Source organism: Bactrocera latifrons, unplaced genomic scaffold (assembly GCF_001853355.1).
Source record: "Bactrocera latifrons isolate USDA-ARS-PBARC rearing strain unplaced genomic scaffold, ASM185335v1 scaffold_3, whole genome shotgun sequence".
In the NCBI taxonomy this organism is placed as follows: Eukaryota; Metazoa; Arthropoda; class Insecta; order Diptera; family Tephritidae; genus Bactrocera; species Bactrocera latifrons.
In genome coordinates this window covers 3,536,681-3,548,063 of record NW_017536629.1, presented here as the reverse complement: position 1 = coordinate 3,548,063, position 11,383 = coordinate 3,536,681, and the positions used below count along the sequence as shown (strand labels likewise).

The 11,383-nt window shown below is 35.5% G+C and overlaps 1 non-coding gene across 1 annotated transcript; it reads right to left on the bottom strand.

The window, feature by feature from the left end:
- Window positions 1-11,085: 11,085 nt before the first annotated feature.
- Trnal-aag lies at window positions 11,086-11,167 on the bottom strand. Its single transcript has one exon. It is a non-coding gene; the product is annotated as a tRNA-Leu (tRNA).
- Window positions 11,168-11,383: the final 216 nt, after the last annotated feature.

Sequence of the window (11,383 nt, the reverse complement as noted above, 5' to 3'; positions counted from 1 at the left end):
TTTTTTGTGTTTTTGAATAGTAGGCAAAAGCAACAAAAGTCGGAGCGTGGATTTTTATTTCGCTAAACCTAACCTAATCCCAACTCATGCCTCTCCCAAGGAATCACCGAATTAGGTATTACTTCATGTGAGAGAAAATGACATTTAAGTATCTTATATTGTTTGTTTGTTTATATTATATATTTGCCATAATTGGAGCTGACGCTACGTTGACATCTTTCCATTCACCAGAGGACAGACACATATGTGTTGTAAAATTTTCCACTGTTGTTATTTAAAAAGTTTTCTATGCACTATGTACACGTCGGACCATATGGACTAACTAACTAGAAATTCAGATCCCAATGGTCTGTTCATCTACGAATACTTGTCTGGGATCAGTTTGTCGCTTCATTGTACTTTGGATGAGGTTCTCACCGCTGCTGCCACATTTTAAGAATCTGGGTTCTTTCTGTTTTTTACTCCCTTTTAGACAGCTCTGATAGCTGGTATATTCACGCGATGTCAATAGGTGGCGTGTTGTCTATTAGTTAGTTCAGCAGCATGGTTTCATTGATCGGTCAATTTGTATGGCAGCTGAATACAATTGTATATGCTATAATGGCTCATTGAGTCAATACTTTTTCGAAGTTGATAGTTTGAACAACTGTTTCTTGGCTTATGTTCAGTTTGGTTTTGCTATTTCATAATAAACAGACTTATTTCCGGAACAGTGTTTGTGTAAATTTATTACCAAAATAATGGTTCCCAATGAACATTGGTTGACATAATCGTCCAGCAGAGTCGGTAATTCGAATAGATTGATTTCGCTCCACATTTACTCTAGTGGATAAACCAAGATAAGATTTATAAGGAATGCCGTAGAGTGCGCACCGAAGACGCTATTGCTGCTGTGAAGGAGAGTATCGAAAAAGATCCGAGCAAGTTCATTCAACTCGTGAGTATGAAATCCAACTTGTCCGAGAATTAAAGTCGAATGACTATCAAGTGCGTGGAAAATGCGGTGAATAGGCCCTAAATGGGATGGCCACCGATCCCGATTTTTATAAGAAAATTTTGTTTAGCAATGATGGCAACTTTTGGTTTCAATGGCTACGTTACATTCATTCCTACCATTACATTCTCAAAAAGTTGTTGCATACTGTGCTCTATAGACATACGAAATCGTCATATAATGGTGCAAGTCGGATGAGTATTTTTGAAATAAAAGTTTTTTTATATTTTTGAAGATTCGAGTGTAGAGAAGGTGAAGATCGAGACACCAGGGAAATAATGGATCATGTCTTCTCAACTTGTTTCGCAATGACAATACAACGCGGTAAGTATTTGGGAGTTCCCCGGTAGGAGACATTTAAAGAGGTAATCTTAGTGAACCTACCGAAACATCCTAAAGTGAGACTGATATCGCTAAAGATGAAAATGTTTTTTCTTTTTGATTTGAATCAAACTTATAATAAAATAATATTAATACATTGATAACAGCCTCGTTTGAAAGCTGAAGGATTAGTAAAAATCATTTTAGAAGATCAATTGGGCATAAGAAAAGTGAAAACATAATTGTCATGTAACGTATTGTTACTGACGATGAATCTTGGATCTGTGCTTACGACCCTGAAACAGACGATCAATCGACCGAATATCGTGGCAAAAGGAAGGCCGAAGCCGAAAAACCACATCAAAATAGGTAAAAAAATAGGTTATGCTCATAGTTTTCTTCGATTTTCGAGGTGTGGCACAATTGTATTGGGAACATAGGGGATTCCTTTGAGGGAGACGACTAACGACGACTTGAAGACTAAATTCAGAATTTTAAAATTATTAAAAAAGTCGTACTATTTTTTGCTCATAGTGGTATGATAATATTTTCAGAGTAGTTTAAAATTAATGCTGTCCTATCGGATTTATGTAGTTAATTACAAAGTTACAGAGTTATTTAGTTTTAGAGGATTTATGTTTTTTCTGTGTGTGTGTGTGAGTGTGCGGGGCACTAAGCTTGTTGGGCTAATGAAATTTCCCCAGTTTTCTAATTAATGATCATTCCGAGTGCTTTAAATTCTGCAAACATTAAGATAATAAGCAAAAGCGAAAGATACATAAAACTTTTACTACAAATTTGCGCATTTCATGAGATAAACACGCACCCACACACACATATATATCTACAAATACAATCACACAAATATATTTTCAACGTTTACACATCTCAAATTTGACTGATGTTTTATGTCTGGTGGTAAAGTTTACAAGCGCAGTGCCGAAGGCGAGCGGCTGCACACACACATATATACATGTATGCATACAAGCATTATGTGCATATTCGTATACGGCAGAGCTGTGGTCAATTAAAAATAAATGAAAATTGTTTGTGCTTGTGATAAAAATGTGCAAATCCATGACAGTTTGTCTATATCTCGGCCAAAGTTGCTGTGCACACTCCCATACAAACATGTGTGCGGATGAATTAGTGTCGCTAATGCTAGGACACATCATTAAAAACTGCCACACGCTGCTTCTGACAGATGTCAGCGCAGTTGGACCAACTAAATTATGGCATAAAGTGCGGATAATTACGGGCAGCGATCATTCGGTCAAAAGCGCATGAACATTTCTCGTTTATTATATGCGATTGCATGGGTACCCAGTAAATATTTTGGCATTTAGCGGTTTTTTATTTTAATAATGAACTTGATTAATAAATTATAATTTAGATGAAAATTTCATATAATCGCTGATATAATGATTTTTACTAATTATGGTATGAAAACAAATATTTGTTGTTATTGCAGCGCCGTAAAGTATACTTCAAGAAGTTAACAGCGTTTGTAACGAGTTTCCGGTCGTTGGTCGGTCGCAATTTAGGCTTTCTCCCATTATAGGACGTCAATCTGCCTGTCGTGGACTTGCAATTTTGTTTCTCTGCAGCTTTACTATGTATGATGAGCTATAACTATGTACATATGTGCATAATAAAGATGCGACAGAAAATACAGAGTGCTTGACTATAGTTGTACTTACCATACTATTATGCTCACGGTGTCTACGCCAATACAGAAGAAGATATTTTTATTTTAATGCAAAAAAAAAAAAATAATAAAATAAATGAAAGAAACACAGACTAGAGTGGTTTTGGTAAGCTCATAATTCAAAATATTTCTGATCAACGTTGCCAGCTGTTAATTATATCAATTTAAAATAAATTAAATATTTTATTATATAACTTGCAAGGAACAGTTCAAGAAGGCTACTAAAAAATTTAAAAATATTATTTTAAGGAATATTGCCACCTTTTTCGAAAAAATGTAAGTTACTTTACAAAATATTTTTTTATTATTTTTATATTGCAATATTTTTGAGAAAAGTTGCCACCTGACTGAAAAATTGTGTGAAACTTTTATATAAAATAAATAAAGTTTAAATAGTGATATCGAATTAATGTTAGCTTTTGAAATTACTTGAATATTCGTAAACCTTCCAATAGAAACCACGAAGAGTTTCACTCCACGCATGCTTAGTTTTTTCTGCTTCTACATCTATATCATAAATCCTCTGAAGAGGGAAGCGAGATACATTTGCAGTCAAAACAGGAGACAGGCCAGAAACCGTGAGTGTACGAATTCGAAAAAAAGATGCGGCGACTAACAGACGGTTTCAAGACCGGAGCCTCCACTCTTGTTGAGCCTCCAGTGGAGATCTAATGACTGAGGCCCAGTGAATACCAAAATTATGGAGAGAACGTGGGGTTAGCCAACTCAATATCGTATACAGACTGGATACGGAAGCGAAGCAAATGGGTCTGGTAGTGAACTAGGGGAAAACAAAATATCTCCCGCCACCAAAAAGACGGTCGTCGCACTCGCGAATTGGCTCCCACGTCATTGTTGATAGTCACAACTTTGAAGTCGTAGATAATTTCGTCTAGTTTAGAACCAGCGTAAACACCAATAACAATGTCAGCGTAGAATAACTCTTGCTAACAGGTGCTATTTCGAACAGAGTAGGAAATTGAGAAGTAAAATCCTCTCTCCACGAATAAAAATCAAACTCTATAAGTCACCCATTATTTCCGTCCTGCTATATGGTGCAGAGGCATGGACGATGAAAATATCTGATGAGTCGGCGTTATGAGTTTTCAAGAGAAAAGTTCTGTGGAAGATTTATTGTCCTTTGTGCATTGGCCACGGTGAATACCGCATACAATAAAGCGATGAGATATACGACGACATTGACTACTTGAGTGAATCAAAAACAGCGGCTACGTAGGCTAGGTCATGTGATTCGAATGAACGAAAACACTCCAGCTCAGAACGATGCAATACCCATCGGGCGAAGCAGAGGAAAACCTCCACTCCTTTGGAATGATCAGGTGGAGAAGGAGCTGCCTTCGCTTGGAATCTCCAATTGGCGCCGTATAATAAAAAATAGAAACGACTGGCGTGCTGTTGTTAACTCGGCTATAACCGCGTAAGCGTTGTCTACGCCAGTAAAGAAGAAAGACGATGAACGAACTGAGACGTAGCTGCGGCCAACATTTCAAAAAGATAATCTTCAATAAATAAATGCCAAAGAAGTTCTTTCGAATAATAATAAACATGACCCATCAGATTTGAAGTTTCTGTGTGTTTTTTTATGCTGGGAACTACGAAATGGCTCACATTTATTTTGGTTGCAGTTCTTTTATTACAGAACACTACCTAGTTGCCCACATGTGATCTAATTTAACTCAAATGCTGGTTGGGATGAGCTCAAAAATACTCATACACTTACAACTATATGTAGATGCTAATGTGCCAAATTGCATATGGCATACTAAATAGGAGTTTTTTCTATGCTATCAAAACGTTTTTGTTGCAAAATGTATGTAATACATACTGAAACTCTATTAAAGCGAATGAGTGAAGAAAAAACATATAACGAACATATAATTTTTAATGCCACATGGTTTTAATGGGCAACCACAAAAGGACCAACAGCGTTAATGATTATGAAAATAAATTATTTGCGTAAATTTGAAACTACCAACTAATGGCCTTAGGGCGCCTGCCGTTAAGTATTTTCCATTAAAAAGCGCATTAAATAATTTAAGTCGACAAAATAAATATATATTTATGGTAAAGTGGAAGTTTTTACAATGCACAATAAAAAGTGTAAGTGAATGTTGTTGTTGTAGAAATACTATATACTTGAAACATTCGATACGAGTATTTTTTTTGTTAAAATATTTTTTGTTTTCATTTTTAAAATTTTTAAGCAAACTAAAAAATATGTGAAAAATTTCTTTAAAAATTCTTAAAAATCACAATATTAGTTTATATACAGCAACCATCAAGTTTAATGAATATTCTCTGTTCTTGCAAGACATCTTTAACTACAGTTACAACGAAACAATGTTTTCTTCTCTCACACTCACCTCAATTCAGTGTCAAGGGCAGTGAGGCAATGATTCCCTGGCGTTGTCCAGAAAACGTTCTAACCTGGCAAATGAAGACAAGTAACGGCGTTTGAAATTTCCTCTCTTCTTGTAGGTTTCCTCTTACGTCTCAACTCGCATACATATGTACATAACATACTATATATAATATATGTACCTACCTCGTGTGCTGGCAAGACTTTGTTAAGGATGCCCGGTAGCAGCTTGTCCTGAGGCAGTTTAGTTTTAAATATGCCATCATCAGAGTAACGATTGCCGCACGCATGTTGACTCGTCTGCCTGCTTTGCGCGTTAAGTATAAAAGTTTTAATGCCTGTTGTGCCGCGTATTGTCATGTTAAAATACAAAGACACCCTACTCACCTAGACACACACACACATACCTATAAACTTGGGTGCCATAAAAGTTAAAAATCGCTGCTGGCGCACTCCCTGTTGGCACAGGCGGACGCAGTTGCTGTAATTGGTGTAGGGATTAGGTGGAAGGCTGACGTGTATGTATATGTATATGCTTTTGCACAGTATTGACTCTGGATGAGATTATTGTGTGAAACTTTTTAATTTGTTCATCAGTCTTACAAAATGAATTATCAGTGCCTCAAGTTGGTGGAGTTTGTGCTGAAAGCAATGCTATTGCACAGTGTGTTGAGTTTATGGAATATGTGGACTTTTTTTTATCAGTAACTGAAACAGTAATGGAAAAAATTAAAAATGATATAAGTTTTATAAATTATATTACATTTTTTTTAATAAATCATGTTTTTTATATAAAAAAATATAAAAACCGTTTTCTAAAAAGATGTGTATAAGAGACAGATATTTATTTTGAGTTTTGCACATTAGGTTGAGTGTATGAAATTTTGTATAAAAAAAAAAAAAAATATAAATTTGCTATAATTAAAAAAAAAAAAAAAAATATTTTGAGAAGTTGACAGTGGGTCTAGTTTACGAAAATTGCGAAATTTTTAATATATAAAAAATTTGGAAATAGTTCAAAAATAACTTTTTTCTGCATTAAGTAATAAAATGTGTTATAATTTTTATAAAAAAATTAGAGAAATATAATTTTGCTATTATTAAAAAAAATTATTTTGGGTTCTTGCGGTGGGTCGCATACATGAAAATTGCGAAATTTTTGATACTTAAAATATTAAAATATCGAATAAAAATAATGTTTTCTGCATTATGAAAGAAATTATATTATAATTTATAAATAAAATTGTAAAAAAAAAATAACTTAAAAAAAAAAGTTATTTTTATAAAAAAAATTAAAAATATAACTTTGCTATAGTTAAAAGAAAAAATTTATAAATTAAAAGTTTATGTACAGTGGGTTGAGTTTATGAAAGTTGCGAAATTTTTAAAACTTAAAATAATAGAATATGCTACAAAAATTTTTTTTCTGTATTATTAGTAAAATGATATTTTATTAATATTTTTATAAATGTTTTGTTTAAGTAATAATTATTTTGTATAAAAGCTCTTTTATTTTCAGTCACTGTTTTATTCATTGAGCATCCAAAATTTAAAAATTCGCTATTTTGTTTTCGACTTTTTGGAATTAAAGCTTTAGTCGTCTAGTCTTTAAAACTTTTATCGAGAAAAAAATAAAATTTCATAAAATATATCTTCTTCGATTTTTTTTTAACAAAAATTTAATATATTTGTAAGTATAATAAGACATTAAAAGCATAACAAAATTTTGGAATCCGGAAGTAGGTGAGTCCAACCTCAACTTTTTTGTAAAAGTCTGAACGATTCTACCAAATCAAGATGATTTTTGCATAAATTGTTGTCAAAGGTGGCATAAAAATCAATTATAAATATTGTGCCTGTGTTGTGGTGGATACTAATCTCAACCCACTCTAATCCCTAAAGAAACAAATTTATGAAAAATTGCTTCGAAAATCCATAAAATAATTTCTTCTAGTTAGAAATAAAATTTACCATTTCGTTTCACTGTGCATCGCAACTTAGTTGACAGACATACACATTCAGCAGCTGAAATCAGCAATTTTAAAGTGTTGCATGCAATGTGTGCGCCAACGCGTTCTTGCCTCGCTTCCGAAAGCTCATTAAATTGTCTTTAAATTCAATTTAAAGTTTCTACCAAGAGCCATATATTAGAGCGAAGTATAACTGCCGCTCCGTCAGCGACTACAGCAGCAACACAGTTGTGCACGTTGTCAAGAAATCGCAAGACAAATGTCGCGCAAAACATTACACAAGTCAATGATTTTCTAAAAAACTTACAATTAAACGGATTTAACGCTTGAACTCATCGTATGAATTACGACAAGCAAATGCTCTTGCTCTCTGGCACTCACAACTAAGCGCAGTTTGTTGCTTTAGCTGCTTTCTTTGCGGCATTCATCATGCCACTTCAGATGTATCAAGTGCGCCGTTGTATGCCACATGAAAGAAAATTGGTCATATACTATATTTAAAAGCCAGACGTAAATCGTAGTGCGACTGAAGCGTACAGTTCAACCCATAAAGTCATCGAGTCACCAAGTCGCTGAGTCGCCAAGTTGTTGGCGTGGTTTGCAAGAGAGCGGGGCGTGGCCAGAGGCGGCAATTGAGGTGTCGAGCTAAGCGCTGATAATCTGCAAGCACTCGACAGTAAAATGACGAACTCATTAACGCAAATAGCAGGTAATACTCCGCCGTTGTGGTGTGGCATGTGCAACTGGATATAAGCGGGTTAATTAATGTGTTCGTAAATAATATTTGATATGAAGAGTGTAGTGTTTAGTTGAACAGTTAGTTATAATCTATGTATGTATTTGAAGGAGAGAGTTTGCAGGAATTACAAAGACGAATTGTGTTTTTTTGTGTGAAGATGTTGTCAACACCATTATTCTGATTATAGAATGATCACTTATGTAACCTATCATCAGACCTAGGGACTTGTTCGCAGATTTAAGGAAAATGAGAATTCTTCACTTTCGATTCTTCTATATGAAGGTCGGAAGTAGCAAGGCCTCAAGTGTCTTCATAACTGGGGAGAAGAGAGCTATCGGACGATAGGTCTCCCCTTCCCAGGTTCTTCCGACTTTCCATCCTCGGGTTCTTGCTCTTACTCCCATCGAGTGTAGATGAAGTGTAGGTGATTTAGCGTCAGCATGTTGATTTCGCATTTTTGAAGACAATGACACTTAAACCACAATCCGAAAGAGTTGGTATGGTTTGTGACCGTAAACGAATCATGAGTAAAATAGTATAAACCAAAGATAAAAGAATAGCCGAACAGTGAAGAAGAAGAAGACTGTTGTATCTTTTCGACATTGCCGTTGTGTATTATCTAAAAGCTTAAAATTTTGTAATTTCGGTAAACGATTACTTTTAACATTCTGATTGGCATCATAATTACAGCATAAGTTCGCGCTTGAACTTCGTCTTGGCACTTTCAAAAAAGAATTTGAATAAAATGAAATCAAATGAAAGAACGCTTTTCAATAAGAAATTAAATTATTAGTTTTCAATATAAATTGACAATTTTCTAGGGCCTTCTATGGCTGTTAGTTCGCCCGCAAGCTAAATAGACAATTTCTTATTACGGACCAATAATTAGACCTAATATAATTAACACCCGCTCAATGACACACATCCACGCAACGAACTTTTCAGATGGCAACGTGGAAAGTTTTGCGACTAATTCATTTTGGTGGCACTTCTTTTGGCTGCCGAAAATTCTTCATTAAAGCTTTAGCAATTTTATTTGTCAACAGAAATACGAAATGAATTTATAAATTCTAATTAAAACTTTCGTAGGCGAAAATTCTAACGCCATGGCGTCTACTTAACGGCGAATGCAATTATTAGAAGACCAAGTTTCACACCTGTCAACTACAGGCGCTTAGCACTTGTCTATTTTAGTTATTTTGGCAGCGCTTTTTTGTGTTATTTTATTGGAAGTGCCTACTGCTGAAAAAGTTTATTTACTTGCAGCTTTGCGGCGGATAATAAATAGTTTATTGTGGACAGCGTAGCTGTGGATATTCGAGAAGTAAGTTTATTATCGAAATTTCTAACGCGTACAATTAATGGACTTCGCGCTTTAGTAGTGGGTACGAAGAACTAAGTTAGAAAATTTTTTGGTATTTTTATACTTTTGAAGACAGTTGCTACAGAGAATTATAGTTTTGGCACCTAACGGTTGTATGTATCACCGATATTGCTGCAATTTCACGTTCGATATTCGCGCGAAGTTCATCAATCGGCACTGGCATGTTGACATTAACCATAGACTTGACGTAGCCTCACAAGAAACAGTCTAATAGCGTCAAATCGCACGACCGAGGCGGCCAATTGACTGGGCCATTTCGTGAGATAACTCGCTCACCAAACTTAGTTTAAAATAAATCAATTGGGATTTTCGCTGTGTGACTTGTGCCCCCATCTTGTTGGAACCACATATTGTCTGAGTCCATATCATTCAATTCGGGCCAAAAATATTCGATTACCATTGAGCGGTAGCAATCCCCATTTACAGTAACGTGCCGGCTTTGATCAGCACGGAAGAAATAAGGCCCAATGACGCCGCCGGCCCATAAGCCGTACCGAACCGATTTTTTTGGAGAAGCAATGGTGACTCATGGAGGACGTGTGAGTTGCTGCCTGACCAATAGCGCATATTTTGCTTATGCGTTAAAATTATTCCGCAGTCATATGTTGAGCGCCCTCAATTCAATCAATTTAAACTTTAACTTGCAACTTCAACCTGTTCAGCCATAAAACGTTCAAGTTGAGTTGGTTTTATATGCCTGTAAATATTCGCATATCTAGCGCTTCGCATGGTAGAGCACATGGCCATTTGAGATTAAAAAAGCAGAGAATGCCACTCTACCTTGACGCTGGCGTTAGGCGATGCAGCTGCAGCTGCTGGGAAATTTTAAGCTCATGTTCGAGCAATAAAGAGGAGAAGTGTATGCGTTCCGGCAGCGTTATAACTGCAGCACAGCGCAGGCTTCGCCTTTTGCAAGGTTGCATTGCTGATTGCCTCTTTCTTCGGCTCCTCCTTGCGCGCTACTCACCGGCTGACCCGGGCGCATGTTACAGGGCGAAATAATGCACTTTGCTTGTGACTTTCCTTCCGACAATGTTTGCAATAATTTTCTAGCTTTATTTCTATTACGCTCATTCTGTGGCCAAGAGCGCTAGGAGTTGCTCTGCTTTCCTTTCAAAACTATGTAACGCTTACGATTTTGCCTGCGTTGCTTATTTGCAGGTGGCAAGTGAAGCCATTTCATTCATTCATTTTGCAGTTTATGCATTTTCAAGGTGAGGTTGGCAACGCGAGCGATATTAGACAAGTGTAGTAAAGTGCTGAAGTTGTTTAGCTAGTAACAAATAAAATATTTTGGAGAAAAAATGCATTTTATTGCGTCAAAATTGCAAAAATTTAATTTTTTTAATTTGCGGATCTAATTTAATACACCAATTTAATATAAAAATGTAAATTAAAAGGAGTACTACGGCATCATTTGCTAAACCAAAGCTGCTGTTTTAGATAACGAATGAATTATGCTCACCACAATGCGTCGGGGTTGATATTAATAACATCAAGGCTTTGTGGAATGCGCATGTTACTATTTATAAATATGTAATACACAATTTAAAAATATAAAATTAATAAAATATACAAAAAAATCCATATGGCAGCGGTGGGATTCGAACCCACGCCTCCGAAGAGACTGGTGCCTTAAACCAGCGCCTTAGACCGCTCGGCCACGCTACCCACATCAACTAGCGGTGTCCAAGCATCAAACGGTACGATTATGAGTTTTTTTATCGTTGGTTATAAATATGCGTTTGTTTAATGATTTAATTAACTTACACAATCCAATTAAATACTCATATCACAAAGAATTAAGCGATTATGCATTGCATATTTAAATATTTATGAATATGACCAAAAGAGTCACATTGAGTCATATTTCTACAACATGCCGAA